The sequence below is a fragment of the Pan troglodytes genome, chromosome 5 (assembly GCF_028858775.2).
Source record: "Pan troglodytes isolate AG18354 chromosome 5, NHGRI_mPanTro3-v2.0_pri, whole genome shotgun sequence".
NCBI lineage: Eukaryota > Metazoa > Chordata > Mammalia > Primates > Hominidae > Pan > Pan troglodytes.
In genome coordinates, this window is record NC_072403.2 from 33,285,732 (window position 1) to 33,302,073 (window position 16,342).

The following is a 16,342-nucleotide window of genomic DNA, read 5'->3' on the forward strand; positions in this document are numbered from 1 at the left end:
AGCCTTGGCCTCTCTGCACAGCACGAGAGCATCTGCCTGCAGTTGTGGGCAGCAGAAATCTCCTGTGGTAAATATTCTTCAAAGGCCCCTGCTCTGAGAATTCCAAGGAGGTTTAAGGATTCTTGAAAGTTTTTCCTTGTCTTATTTCTCCATGTATAGAAGGGCCCCCTATGCGATTTAATGTTCTGCTGTCATTGTCTTGAAATTCTTAGTAATTTATTAACAAGAGGCCCCTCGTGTTTTCATTTTGCATTGGTCCCCCCAAATTTAATAGCCAGTACAACTCCTATTCTTTCTCTTCCAAAATTAATGTAATTCAACCTTAGTATTTTCCTTCCTCTATTTCAGTCTTATTTCATTAATTTTGGTTACCAAATACTGACTCTTTACATTTTGTTCTTTTTAAAATTTTTTTCTCTCTTCTTTCATTTCTCTTTTTCTTCTCTGCTACTTATTTTCTCAGTAGTGGTTAACAGGATGGGCTCCATTGCCTGGGTCAAGTACAGTTTTGCAACATATGAGCTGTGAGAACCTGGGCAAGTTACTCAATCTCTTCTTGTCCTCATCTGTAAATTTGGAACAATAATTTTACCTACCTCACAGGATTTTGTGAGGTTTAGTTATGTTAAGTATCTGCAAAGTGTTAGAACATTGCTTGACACATAAGTACTCAGCGAGTATTGATTAAATAAGTAACCTTATCTTTATATTCTTTCTCTATATATTTCATTTTCTACTTTGATATTCTTTATTTTAAAAATTCTCTCCATACTTTATATACTATTTTGATATTATTTAATCAAGCTTTAGTTAATTTCATGTGTTACCTCTCCTCGGCATTTTTATTCTTCCATCATTTTTCTCTATACTTTATACCTTAAGTAATTTTTTAAAAATCCAATTATGGATTTCTCTTTACTGCTCCTTTCTGGATAACCTCTTCTTCTTTACTGTTATAACTTCCCTTATTTTTCTCTGTTTTATATCGTATTGGTCTATGTTTTCACATTTGAAATGCTTTCAAATTTATATTTGAAATGCTTTGCATAGTTTCCAGATATTTTATATTTTTTTCTTACAACCACTTCTCTACAAAGCTCTTCTTTCTATGATTAAAGCTCACAACATTCCTCAGGTGGTTTTGCGTTTCTCTAACTTCAGAAGTGGATTTATATGACTTTTATTCTTTTGCTGTCCTTTAACAATTTTTCACACAAAACTCTCCAAATTCTAGCATTCTTTTTTTCTCATTCTGTATCTTCTTTTAGTATTGTTTCTTTCATTACTATAGTGTCTATTTCTTTTTTTTTTTTTTTTTTTTTTTTTTTTTTTTTTTTTTTTGAGACAGAGTCTCGCTCGGTCGCCCAGGCTGGAGTGCAGTGGCACAATCTCGGCTCACTGCAAGCTCTGCCTCCCCGGTTCACGCCATTCTCCTGCTTCAGCCTCCCGAGTAGCTGGGACTACAGGCGCCCGCCACCACGCCCGGCTAATTTTTTGTATTTTTAGTAGAAACGGGGTTTCACCGTGTTAGCCAGGATGGTCTTGATCTCCTGACCTCGTGATCCGCCCGCCTCGGCCTCCCAAAGTGCTGGGATTACAGGCGTGAGCCACTGCGCCCGGCCTATAGTGTCTATGTCTTATTGTACACTTTCTTTTCACTGATTTTCATATCTTATTTTTCTTTTTTCTCTCTCTTCATTCTTTTTCTCTTTCTACTGCTCCCCCTCAATTTCTATTCCCTCTCTATTCATATTGTCTTATTTTATTAAATGTTTTATATTCTTTTAAAAATCATCTTTATGTTTAAGTTCAAAACGCTTTATATTCTTTTTATATTTTATTTTATTTTTTGAGATGGAGTCTTGCTCTTGTCACCCAGGCTGGAGTGCAATGACGCGATCTCGGCTCACTGCAACCTGTGCCTCCTGGTTTCAAGCGATTCTGCTGCCTCAGCCTCCGGAGCAGCTGGAATTACAGGCGTGTGCCACCCCACGCCCGGCTAATTTTTGTATTTTCAGTAAAGACGGGGTTTCATCAAGTTGGCCAGGCTGATCTTGAATTAACACTGCTTTTAATTTTTTTTTAATTTTTAGTATCGATAATTTAGAAATATATTTAACAATTCAGGTATCATTTTAAAAAATATATTTTCCCTCCTTGATGTCTTTGCTTAATTTTTCTATTTTTTTAAACTCTTTGATATCTTAGACTGCCTTAAAGTAAAATCATTTTCCTTTTGTAAACATTGCTATTTTCATATTGGTTTATTACTTTACTTTCTTCTTCCCAAACTTTCCTTTGTAGGATTTTACATAACATGCTGTAAATAAAATGTCATACTAATTTGTGTTCTCTTTCCTCTTTCACTGCATATCTGGATATTAATTTATAAGCTTTCTCTCTTCTTCAAGTACTTTCTCTGACTCATTTATTGGTTGCTGTTTATTCTAAAAGTGTGTTCACAACTTTTCTATATTTTAGCCATCACCAATACTTTTCTTATTTTTCAGTAATTTAATTATTTTTCTTTCTAATATTTCCTTTTTGATTTTCTTTTTATTGATACTAATTCTTCATCTTATTCCTTCTTTACCTACTTTTTCTCGCTTCCCTTTTTGTTGTTTATTGCATCTAATATATTTTTAATCGTCTTTCTATTTAATTCAATATACTTTGAATTTTCTATCTTACTAATCCTATTTTTCTTGTTTTGTGTATGTGTGTGCATAAACTTTACTGAGGTATAACTTATGTACAAAAGAGTCATTTTAAGTTATACAGTTTCATCATTTTGACACACACACACAACACACACACACAATGTCACAACCACCTCAACCAGAACATTTTCTTCTCCCCAGATTTCCCACATGTTCTTTTGCAATCAGTGCACCCACGACCTGGGCCTAGTCAACCAACGGCTCTAATTTCTATTACATTAGTTGTGACTCATAAGATTTATTATAAATGGAGTAATAGAGTAACTTTTCTTTTCTGTCTGGCTTCTTTCTTTCTGTTTTGTTTTGTTTTGTGTTTTTGAGACACTCTTTCACCCAGGCTGGAATGCAGTGGCAAGATCTCAGCTCACAGCAACCTCCACCTCCTGGGTTCAAGCGATTCTCCTGCCTTAGCCTCCTAAGTAGCTGGGATTACAGGTGCGCACCATCATGCCTGGCTAATTTTTATATTTTTAGTAGAGATAGGGTTTCACTATGTTGGCCAGGCTGGTCTCGAACTCCTGACCTCAAATGATTCCCCCGCCTCGGTCTCCCTAAGTGCTGGGATTACATGCGTGAGCCACCGCACCCAGCTGCTCCTTATTTTATAGGTATTATGTTGTTGTGATGTTGTGAGGTAAATTATATAGCCTAGATACAAGTTCATTGTCAGATATATGTATTACAGATATTTTCTACCAATTTTTGGCTGCCCTTTTTCATCTTATTAATGGTGTTTTTTGAAGAGCAGATTTTAATTTTAATGAAATTGCATTTAACATTTTTTATTGTTAGTGTTTTCTATGTCCTAAGAAAATTTTTCTTACCACAAGATTGTGAAGAGTTTTTTTTTTTTTTTTTTGAGACGGAGTCTCACTGTCGCCCAGGCTGGAGTACAGTGGCATGATCTTGGCTCACTGCAACTTCCATCTCCCTAGTTCAAACGATTCTCCTGCCTCAGCCACCTGAGAAGCTGGGACTACAGGTGCGCACCACCACACCTGGCTAATTTTTGTATTTTTAGTAGAGATGGGGTTTCACCATATTGGTCAGGCTGGTCTCGAACTCCATCTCCCTAGTTCAAACGATTCTCCTGCCTCAGCCACCTGAGAAGCTGGGACTACAGGTGCGCACCACCACACCTGGCTAATTTTTGTATTTTTAGTAGAGATGGGGTTTCACCATATTGGTCAGGCTGGTCTCGAACTCCTGGGCTCAAGCGATCTGCCTTCCTCTGCCTCCCAAAGTGCTGGGATTGCAGGCATGAGCAGACTGGATATTTTCAATTGTCCTATCTTCAAGCTCAATGGTTCCTTCTTTTGCATCCTCATATCTGCTGTTGAGCACCTCTAGTAAATTTTTAAACTATGATACTTTTCAACTCTATAATTTCTATTTGGTTCCATTTTAACATTCTATCTTTTTATTCTCTTTCTATGTTTCTATTCTCTTTACTTGCTTATACACCATTCTTTTGGTTTCATTTTGTTCTTTGTTCATGGTTTCCTTTAGCTCTTTGAGCATATTTAAGACAGTTGATTTAAAGTCTTTATTTAGCAAACCCAATGTCTGGGCTTCCTCAGGGATAGTTTCTCTCCATTTCTTTTTTTCCCTGTGAATGAGCCACATATTTCTGTTTCTTTATGCCCTGTAGTTTTTTGTTGAAAAGTGGACATTTTGAATATTATAATCTGGAAACTCTGGATATCAGATGTTTTCTCCTCCACAGGGTTTACTATAGTTGATTTTTGATGTTTGAGGATTTCAGTCATCTCTTTCTTTAGTGAGTTTCGCAAACTATTTTTGCAAAGACTATATTGCTTGTCATGTGTTGTCACTGAAGTTCTGTTACCTTAGCAGTCAGCCAGTGACTTGACAAAGATTTTCATAAATACCTAGAGGGAGAAAAAACCCAACACTCTGGTCTTTTCAGATGGGCTCTGAGCTGGCGTACTCCTTATCTCTAAGCCAGGCCACCTGCAACTCTGCCTTAGCTATCATCTTCTGCTTGCACGGACTCCAAAGATCAATCAGGGGTACAAGCCAAAGGTACTCTTAGGACTTTCTGGAGTATGCATCTGGCCCTGGGCATGCAGGTTGCATTTCCACTTCCCTGGTGTCTAAGTCTGAGGTCTCCAGAGAAACAGAATCAATAGGATGTGTGTGCATGTGTACAGTAATCTGAATACTGCAGGGCAAGCTGGAGACCAAGTTTATAATATACCTTGCTGTAAGGAAACATAAAAAGTTATGTAATAACTAGATGGTAATTCAGTGTCAGGAGAAGAGCTGTTTATCTGTTAAATGAAAAAGACTTCATCAACCCTGTTGGCTAACTGGAAAGTAAATTGATTTAATACCTTATTACATTTGATCACTTTGTCAACTTCAATTAAACCTTTACTACATTTGTAAAAATATTAAATATGCTTCCTAAGCAAAGAATGTTCTTCAGAACAAGCAAACTTAGCATTTAATGACAGAAATTACTCAGTAGTTAACTATATTCTATAAATACATTTCATTATTCATAAAATAACAGTGTGGTACAATTAGCACTCCGAAAAGTGGATTCATGTTCATATATTGCTATTTATAGGTTATAAATATTACCTGTGTATAAAAAGTAAAAAATATTTCAAGTTATAAGTTTATAATTAAAATACTAGAATTTGAAATAAAATTGTTTTTTATTACATGGGAAATTGTCTTTAAAATCGAACAGACTACTCCTGAAAAACGGGCTAGAATGTCTTTAAAATAGAACAGACTACTCCTGAAAAACGGGCTAGAACAAATGGTAAAAATGTGTATGCAAATCTCAATTGCCACGTAAACTTACTCTGTTCTCTAGATATTTGAACAATACATGGCATCCAGCCTCTGGAAATCCCACAAAAATGTAATGAATTCATGTATAGTTGAGTATTTGTCCCTCTTTCATGATAGATTTGTCCCTCGTTCATGATCATTTTCATGTCAAAACTGAAATTTCTTTCTAAGAATTCGGTGATTGCTAAACTTTCATATGTGGATTATATTTATGCTGCTGTTCAGGCTGTGCTGGCTTCAATCAAAAGATCCAAGAAAACCATGAATATTTTGTATTCAAGTGACACAACACTGGGAATCTTACCTGTCTTTCAAAGTGGCATTGGGCTCATGGGGAACTTATTGCTATTCATTACATATATGTACATCTTCTTATTTTGGCCCCATCAGAAGAACCCCTTAGATGTGATTCTCATGCACCTAACTTTGGCTAATGTTATAACAGTTATCATCAGGGGTGTTCCATATATAATGTCATCCTTCAGACTTAGAAGTACTTTTGTTGATACTGGTTGTAAAACAGGGCTATACATTTATAAAATGACACGGGGCATTTGTGTATGTACTTCTTCTCTCCTGAGTACATTTCAGGCTGTTATTATCAGTCCTTGTCATTCCAAGTGGGCATGGCTCAAACCTCAAATCTCCCCATAAATTTTCCCTTATTGATTTATTCCTAAACAACAGGCTAATCAATATGTGGGTCATTATAAGCACTGTAGCCACCAGCAAATCCACTAATGTTGGACTTGTATATTCTCTGATATACTGTAAAACAAGATAGTTTATATACTATCATGCAATGATATTTCAAAGTGCCATGTTTACTCAAGGTTTCCTCTTCTTGTTCCTCATGATTTGGACTAGTTTCTACATGGTGACTATTTTCTTAAGGCATCAAAAGACGGTCTTTCATATTCACAGTATCAGTCTGTCTCCACAACCTTTTCCTGAAACGGAAGCCAGTCATGTTTTCTTCTTGCTGGTGAGCCGCTTTGTTTTCTTTTATGGGACTAATGTGTGTCTTTCCACTTATATTAGCTCCATGTATGAGAACAGCCTAATCCTGGAGAACATTACTAGTTTTGTTTCATCTTCCTACCCAATTATCTGCACTTTGATATTGATTAATTATGATAATAAAGTTTCCAGATTAACCTGTGCCATTTTAAATATGATTATTTCCCCCTGCTTACCACACAGCTTTCTATTGCATCAAAGAAATCCTGATAAAAATTATTTTAACCACAAGAGAATGTGTTTTTAAACTTTCCTGAGTTTAGAAATTTAGTCCTTTGGCCTGGGAGGTCCAGGCTGCAATGAGCCAAGATCACGCCACTGAACTCCAGCCTGGGAGACAGCAAGACCCTGTCTGAAAAAAAAAAAGAAAAAGAAAAAGAAATTTATTCATTTGGCTGTCATACTTGAAGAGAAACAATATATAATAAAATAAAAAATAAATTTAGTCCTGATTGCACCTAGGCAAAAATTTGAGAAAAAATAATCCATTGTGACTCAATCTATGAAAGTTTCTTCAAGCATAAATGTCCACATTGCAGATGAATACGTAAAGTGTAAAATACATACAGATTCTAAAAACATGAAAAGTTATATCAATGCAAATTCTAATGTAGTAAAAATAAAGAAATGTAAGGACATGGTAAAATTCAAATTCAAAGTAGTGGTTATCTTTAAGGGGTTTGGAAGAACATGTGAAAAGATTTGGGAATATAGATGACTTCACCTTCATTTGTAATCTTTTATTTCCTGAATTGACTTATATGTTTATTAGTACTTCACATCTGTATATGTCCAAAATGCCCTGTAAATAAGTTTAAAATAAACAATATTTGCTCTTATTTCTATACTTTCTTGGTATATTTCTCAAATTTGTAAACCATTTATTTGCACAAATTTTGCATTGGGTTTATAGAGTTGATTAGATTCATGGATTCCCAAAAGATGCTTGGCATGGAACACAATTTATTTCTGTTTCTAAATAGACACATGGACATAAGATTATGCAAATTTCAAAGGATTCAAATATAGGGAGATTACAGGATGGGAAGTTAGATACACCTCGTCATACTTCCTCTATTTTGTAATTTAGACACAACAACTGACCAGCATTAAAGTTAAGATAGAAATCATAAGACTAATGAAATGAACTCTTTGTATTAGCCAGGCGTGGTGGTGGATGCCTGTAATCCCAGCTACTCAGGAAGCTGAAGCAGGAGAATCGCTTGAACCCGGGAGATGGAGGTTGCAGCGAGCTGAGAACGTGCTACCGCGGCCTCAGCTACAGAGCAAGACTCTGTCTCGAAAGAAAGAAAGAAAGAGAGAGAGAGAGAGACTGTTTGTGGCAATATGATAGCAAATTATAAACAACACCTAAGGCCATGCCAGACAAGAGTTAAGTCACACACCCATACACTTAAAAAATAAACTGTATTCTAACTGCCACAAGGTTAATTTTTTTCCTTTTTCTCTAACAGCTAAACAAACACTGGCTTTAAGATAAATAATACTTGTAACTAACCTGCACAATGTGCACATGTACCCTAAAACTTAAAGTATAATAAAAAAAATTAAAAAAAAAAAGATAAATAATACTTTAAAAAAAGTTACAGCTCACCACCCATCAAACACTGACTAACTGATCCCTCCATTTCACAAGCCATAACTACAGCTTTGATTAGGCAACAGACTAGTTTCAGTAACTTCTCCTAATAAAAAGACCACCAACCACAGACTGGTTCTGGCCAGTTTACAGAGGCTACTTCATGTCCCTGCTTTACCTCCGTGTCCCTGCTTCACCTTTTGACATATAGGGGCTAATTGTAATTTTTTAAATATCAAGTCTCAACCCCATAGTAACATAGTAAACATAAGTGACATGTAACTTACATGTTTACTTATCATGTATATGCACATTCCCCCTTTGAAAATATTCATAACTCCTCCTATAACCTGTTAAATATGTATGTTTAGCAAACCTGTTCAGCATAAAACTCCTGCCCAACCCCTCCTCCCTCAAAGTGTCTCCTTCTGGCTTTGGCTGGAAGCTACACTTTCCAACCTGTCAGTATAGCCAGCTTACAGGCTGTAACTATTTTTAAAAAGTAAAGTATTCTTTCCAAATTTATACATCTCATGATTTTTCAGTTGACAACAGTGTAGTCTTGAATACATTTAAAAAAACAAAATGCTAAAAAAAAAATAAACTTTTAAGGGCTTTTAGAAAGAACAGGAAACCATAATGTTCTAGGTCATAAAAGAAGAAAGCAAGAGAGTTAAAAGCAGAAAAATGAAATGGAAAACAAACATAAAGAAAATAAACAAAGCCAAGGGCTGGTTACTTGAAAATACTAACAAAATTGATAACTACCTAGCAAGTCTGATTAGGTATATTCTTATATATAAGAGTTCACATAAATTACTAATATCAGAAACAAAAAAAGGACATCACTATACATCCCTGCACACAGTAAAAAGTATATGAGAGAATATTATAAATAGGCTGGGCGTGGTGGCTCATGCCTATAAACCCAGCACTTTGGGAGGCTGGGGCAGGCGGATCACCTGAGGTCAGGGGTTTGAAACCATCCTGGCCAACATGGCGAAACCCCATCTCCATTAAAAATACAAAATTAGCCGGGCATGGTGGCTCACGCCTGTAATCCCACCTACTTGGGAGGCTGAGGCAGGAGAATTGCTTGAACCCGGGAGGCAGAGGTTGTGGTGAGCCGAGATCGTGCCATTGCACTCTAGCCTGTGCAACAAGAACGAAACTCTATCTCAAAAAAATAAAATAAAATAAAAATTAAAAAATAAAAAATAAATAAAAAAGGACATCACTATACATCCCTGCACACAGTAAAAAGTGTATGAGAGAATATTATAAATAATAACATGGCAATGCATTTGAAAATGTAGATGAAATGAAAAAATTCCTAGGAAGACACAGGTTATAAAAACGGATACAGGAAGTAATAGAAAATTTAAATAGTGCTATTAAACAAATGAATCAGTAATTTAAAAACCTTCTTACAGAGAAAACTCCAGGCTTATACTGCTTCAAAGGTGAATTCTTCCAAATATTTATGAAACAAATAACATGAATCTTGCACAAACTCTCAAGCAATAGAGAGAAAGGAACACTTCCTAAAATATTTTGTAAGACAAGCATACTCTTGGGTATCAGATATATCTTATGTGCCACCTCTGATTCTCTTGCCATCTTGCAACTTGTTTTACCCCAATAGTCATGGCAATCAATTTCCTCTGAGTGCAGAAAACAGGACTTCACTGTTCACCTCTGTTGAACTTCTCGTCTTCTGCTATAAGGCTTCTCTGCTGCTGTTGAAACATGAGCTGCTGAGCGATCTTTGATATCTGCACATGCCCAACTTCTATATGTAGGGCTATTAATGCTCTATGGAGCAAAACTTTGATCAGTTGGATATAGTAGCTGACCAATAATTTTTTTTTTTTTTTTTTGAGATGTGTCTTTCTCTGTCACCCAGGCTGGAATGCAGTGGCATGATCTTGGCTCACTATAAGCTCTGCCTACCCAGTTCAAGCAATTCTCCTGCCTCAGCCTCCCAAGTAGCTAGGATTACAGGTGTGCACCACCATATCCAGCTAATTTTTGTATTTTTAGTAGAGATGGGTATCACTGTGTTAGCCAGGCTAGTCCTGAACTCCTGAGCTCAACCTCCAGCTTCGGCCTCCTAAAGTGCTGGGATTACAGGTATGAGCCACCATGTCCAGCCGTGACCAATAAATTTTTCCACTTTCTTCCCCTAAATAGCCTTCCCTGAGATTACACTCCTTAATACATTAATAATACATTATAATTTGATTCAGTGGATGCTGTTTACATGAATGTGTTCAGTTTGTGAAACTTCATCAAGGTTTACACTTACAGGTGGAGTTTTATGTGTGTATGTTATGCCTCGATAACATGTTTAAGACGATATTATTTGCAATATCTCCAAAAAACATTTTCAACCTAGAAATAACTCTTATAAAACTGTGCAGGACCTCTATTCAGAAAACAATAAAACGTTGCCAAAAGAATGTAAAGAACACCTAAATTATTCTAACGATATACTGTATTAATTGAATGCAAGAATAAAAGATTACAATTCTCCTTAAAATAAATTATAAAGTCTATGCAACTAAATTAAAAGACACTGTTGTTGTGAAAATTGACAAGCTCATTCTGAACATTCTATAACCAGGCAAAGATCCAAGAATAGCCAAGACAACCTTGAAAAGCATAGAATGAGAGGATGTACATAGATAGATATCAAAGTTTATTATAATGCTATGATAATTAAGATAGTAGGCAATTTTCATAATGATATAAAAATAGAACAGTGTAACTAAATACAGCAGCCAGAAACAGAACCAAATATTTGTACACACAATTTATGAAAAAAAAACAATATATAGTAGTGAGGGAATTGGTGGTCTTTTTAATATGTCGTACTACATTCTTTGGATATCGAATGGGGAAAAATAAGTTTTGACCTATAAATTATATAAACAAAAATTAATATTGATGGATTTTAAATGTAAATGTGAAAGGTGAAAGTATTTCACTCCTGTGTATAAATCTAACAAAATGAATACATATGTGCACTGTGACATATACAAAAATGTTCCTGTTTTTTGATGTTTATTTGTAATAGCCCCCAAATAGAAACAGCATAAGTGTCTATCAGCAATAGAATAAATTGGTTAGTAAAAATACAATGAACATTGTACTGCCATGAAAATGAAATTACTGCTACATTTAGTAACAATGATTAATTTACAGGCATACTTGAGTAAAAGAAAAATACAAAAGAGGGAAAACAATACGACTCCATTTACATAAGTTGTAAGGATAGGAAGAAGTGAACTCTGCTGTTAGAAGTTGGGATGGTTGTTACCTTAGAGGAAGAAGGCAAAAGTGACTGAAAGGCAGCATAAAGGGAGTCTCTGAGGTGCTGGTAATATTTTATTTCTTGATCTAGATGGAGGTTACTCATAGGCTTCCTGTGTGAAAAGTCATTTACCTATACCCATATGATTTGTACTTTTATTAAAATATGTTCTAAATCAATTCTTTAAAGGTTTGTTTTAGACAATGAAGTGATAAAACATTAAAGAAACCTAAGAGACATGTAAAACAAATGTAAAAGGAAATGAGAACACAGATAAGCAGAGCACCACAACAACCAGTTGCTTATGCTTTTAGAGCTCTTGCTCATGGAGGCAAATTTGGGCTTATGCTTTGGCAGCTTCTAAATTGAGGAAAACCGAAGTCACTAGGACCTGCTGAAAATGGAGAACCACTCTACACGTCCTCAGTGTCATACATGCAGATTAATAATAATCTAGAGAGAAAACTCAACTATCATCCCTAGTGAACTGCCCGAAAAGTAGTCTTGTCACTTAGGAATGCACCAAGTAAAGAAAAGAAGTAGAAAATATCTTCATCTTGATAAATCAAAGCCACAAAGGTGACCTACAGTAGATCGGCATCCTGGAAGTGCATTTCCTGAATAGTCCAGGGAGACTTAAGTTATAAACTTAATTTATTTGAGATTTGTATTGCTTATCAATTGCTGTAACAAATAACTCCAAATGTAGTGGTTTAAAACAAAACATTTATTATCTTACTGTGTCTCTAACTTGAAAATCAAAGTGTTGTATTTGGGTAGTTCCAGCTTAGGGTTCCTCCTGGGGTTGCAATCAAGATGCCAGGCTAGGGCTCTAGTCATCGTAAGGCTTGACTGTGTCTGGAGGATCTTCTTCCAATCTCCCTAGTGGGTGTTGGCAGGAAGGCTCACTCCCTCCCCAAATAGGCTACTAAACAGGACTGCTGGTGACATAATAACTGGCTTCCCTCTAGAGCTTATCTATCACTTACATTAGACACAAAGACCACCCCTGGTACATAGGGAACTACACCAGGGCAAGAATACCAGGAGGTAGAGATTACTGGGGGTCATCTTAGAGGCTGCCTACCAGATAGGCCCTCTGTCCACCTATGACCCCAGTCTCTCTCACAAAATACACTCGTCACCTTCCAAAAGGGTCCAAGGGTTCCAGAATTTAGCATTTAAATCACATCCAAGTATGTATGAGACACTTCGGGTATGGTTTCTTAAGTATGCCCACTCAAATACATAGAGAGAAACCTTACTGCACAAACCAGAAAACGCCACTACATCTGTTTTGTTTTGTTTTTTGAGATGGAGTTTTGCTTTTGTCGCCCAGGCTGGAGTGCGGTAGCATGATCTCGGCTCACTGCAACCTGTGCCTCCCTGGTTCTAGCGATTCTCATGCCTCAGCCTCCTGAGTGGCAAGGACTACAGGCATGCACCACCATACCTGGCTAATTTTGTATTTTTAGTAGAGACAGGGTTTCATGATGTTGGCCAGACTGGTCTCGAACTCCTGACCTCAAGTGATCCACCTGCCTCTGCCTCCCAAAATGCTGGAATTACCGGTGTAAGCCACTGCACTTGGCCTGCCACTACATTTGGGCAAGAGGTTGACCCCTTTACTCTCAAAGTAAAAGTCTGGTATTGTACCAACCAAGCCACATAGGTCCTAAGAAGATATGCTTATTCATGTTGAGAAATGATTTTAGCACATATCACTGATGTTGACTGGCATTGTAAATAAATTATTGGACTCAGAAAAGACAGCTAAGGAGGTGGTTTCAATTCCATGGAGTCAAATCATTGAACAGAAGTGTATTCATGTACTCTGAACATTACTTGTATTCGCTAGTGAGCTGTTACCTGTTTGTTTTTCTTTCTTTCTTTCTTTCTTTTTTTTTGCACTAAGTCTAAGAAATCACACTGGTTTATATAGGATTAATGTAAATAGGATCAATACAACAGTCCTTACTCATTTACCTAAGATTTGCAAAAGGTAAGACTGAAGAGGTGGAACCAACTGATTGCCTTCAGCAAATAGTTATTGAACTTAACATTCGCACCCAAAAAAAGACTTTTCTGGTGACCAAGAAAAACAACAAAACTAATGACAAAGGCAGAGAGGTTGAGAGCAACTAGTTTAAAACAATAAAGTTATTATATGTTGTCAAATACTTATTAAAGCAAATAATTAATAAAGGAAGAGAATGTCCTGGCAATTAACAGAAGTAAATGTGGGTTTATACAACGTAGTAATAAAAAAGCATCTCAGCTGAGCGTATGCTTTTGTTTGTCCGACACCTGGGAGGAAAGGAATTTTCCAATGTAGGACGGTGTGGATCAGTGAAGTAGGTGACTTTTGGGAGAATGGTGAGATTTCAAAGGTGGGAAAGAAACACATAACAAAGAGCAGAAATCAGGGTTTTCAGAAACTGTTGAATGCATGAAAACTTAGGGACTTGGTTTTTGTTTTTTTGCGTGTCCATTTAGCTGTAAAACTCGTAGCAGAGGATGGTTTCGATCCATCGACCTCTGGGTTATGGGCCCAGCACGCTTCCGCTGCGCCACTCTGCTAAGCGGTTCTTGAAGACCACTGATCTTAACTTCAATCATCAAAATCATCTTTCAGTACCGACAAAATTTTCATTGTCTAATTATTTCATTTTGTATCTGATCGTTTACACTGTCCCTATCTCTGCCAAGCAAGTCGAAGATTCGCTACTCGATAATCAGGTGGCCTCAGGTCATAACCTCCAGATCTGTGCTTTTCCAACCTGCCAAAGATCGTCTGAGCCTCTTAGCAAGCACTCGTTTATCATAGCGAGCCTAGGAGGAGGGCGCCAAGCAAAACACTAGGTGTAGTCTTCTCGAGTAGAATCCAGGCAGTCGTGGAGCGAACGCAGCTGCCACCGGAGAGGAATCGTGTTAACAGTCTTATTTGTTTCTGTCAAAAAATTTCATAGACAATCGTAGAAGAGATGTTTTCCCCTTGATGCAGTAAAAATGATTAATTTTATTAAAGTTCAACTCGAGTTGTGTGTGTTCTGTGTGACGAAATGGGAAGTATACATAAAGGACTTCTGTTGCATACCTCAGCACAATGTTATCTCCCGAAAAAGCACTCCTCCAACTTATTCCGTTGCAAGCATAACTAGTGGCTTTTTCAGAAAACACCATTTTTATTTGAAAGAATGATTAAGAAGCTATGGTTATTAAGACTTGGTATTTGACAGACATGATTTTTTTCAAAATTTTTAATTAACCAAGTGAGCCTGCCACTTCAAGGAAAACAACTGACAGTATTTGTGACCAATGATAAGATTGAGGCTTTCTAGCAAAAAATTTGAATGTTGCAAAACTTGTATCCATTATCATGAGCTTGACAACTTCCAACTTCTGACGTTAATGAAATTGTTAGTGATAGCAGTGTAATTTTAAGATGTTTAGTTGACAGTAAGTATTGTACGTATATATGGGGTATAGAGTGATATTTCGATACATGTATAAATATGTAATGATCAAATGAGAGTTTTTTCATTTGCTTGCAAAGGCACAAGATTTTAAGCAAAACAAAAACGGTGCCCCTGAAATAAAGAGGATAAACCTGATGTGTAGCTCAAATTATTACATGACAGCTACAATTTCTAATGGATCCCTTTTGGGGCCGTTTTGACAGAAACACGAAAAAATAATAATAAACTAATAAAGATAAGATCTTCCTCTTCTTGTAGCTTATATCAATCAGAGAACAGAGCTTTTAGGAAGTCCCTGAACACCAGCTCTCGTTTGTAGCTTCCTTTATGATGACGCTAGACAGGGTCATTCTGGAATATTGCAAATGTTTTATCATTAGTAATGTAAGCTTTTGGATGATGATGGAACATGGGCTAAGGCTAGCATGCTCTATTTTTTTTTTCTCATTTACTCTATCTCCCTGTCCACACTAAGACTGAAGGACTGCCCTCTTTGATTTTCCTTGGTAAAGTGCTCGCCACTCGGGCTTGGAGCCCGAGGACTCTCATCGAATTGCTAGTCACATACACAATTAACCAACTTTTCTTTCACGAATTATTTCTGATGTCATGTCTAAGAACTCTTCAGGCAAGGAGCGATGTCTCACGCCTGTAATCCCAGCACTTTGGGAGGCCGAGGCGGGTGGATCGCCTGAGCTCAGGAGCTGGAGACCACCGAGGGCAACATGGCGAAACCCCGTCTCTACTAAAAATACAAAAAAATTGACCGGGTATGGTGGCGCGCGCCTCTAGTCCCAGCTACTTGGGAGGCTGAGGCAGGAGAATCCCTTGAGCCCCAGAGGCGAAGGTTGCAATGAGCCGAGATGGTGCCACTGCACTCCAGCTTGGGCTACAGAGTGAGACTCTGTCCCAAAAAAAGATAACTCTTCACCTAGCCCTCTGTCCTCAAATCTTTGCTACTGGCTAAGGTCAAACTCAACTGATTTCTTGATGTTTCCTCACTCTAAGCAAGTAAAAGCTACATTTTTAGCGCCTGGACAGGGACTTGAACCCCGGACCCTCAGATTAAAAGTCTGATGCTCTACCGACTGAGCTACCCAGGCTCCTTAAGGAGCTCTTTCATACAGTTCTACAAATAGGATCAATGATTATCACGGTTCAGTGATCTTACATGCGAAAAGAGTAATTCAGTGGAAGTTCCACAGAATCAGTTCAACCACCATTCGTTTATGTTTTCTTCAGGTTGATAGAAAAGAAATGTAAGCAACATCAAAAAACCAAATTCTTATTTGTGTGGTTCGTGGAAAGAAAAATAAATAAGAAAACAATTGATTGCCCCTAATAAATATTTATGTAATGTTTAGTTAAATCCGTCAGC

General features: G+C 37.0%; 2 non-coding genes and 1 pseudogene across 2 annotated transcripts; 1 reads left to right on the forward strand and 2 right to left on the reverse strand.

The window, feature by feature from the left end:
* PANTROV1R-PS217 (vomeronasal 1 receptor panTroV1R-ps217 pseudogene) lies at positions 5,880-6,816 on the forward strand (annotated as a pseudogene).
* TRNAM-CAU (transfer RNA methionine (anticodon CAU)) lies at positions 13,994-14,065 on the reverse strand. The gene has a single exon. It is a non-coding gene; the product is annotated as a tRNA-Met (tRNA).
* Positions 14,066-15,994: 1,929 nt separating this feature from the next.
* Positions 15,995-16,067, reverse strand: TRNAK-UUU (transfer RNA lysine (anticodon UUU)). Its single transcript has one exon. It is a non-coding gene; the product is annotated as a tRNA-Lys (tRNA).
* Positions 16,068-16,342: the final 275 nt, after the last annotated feature.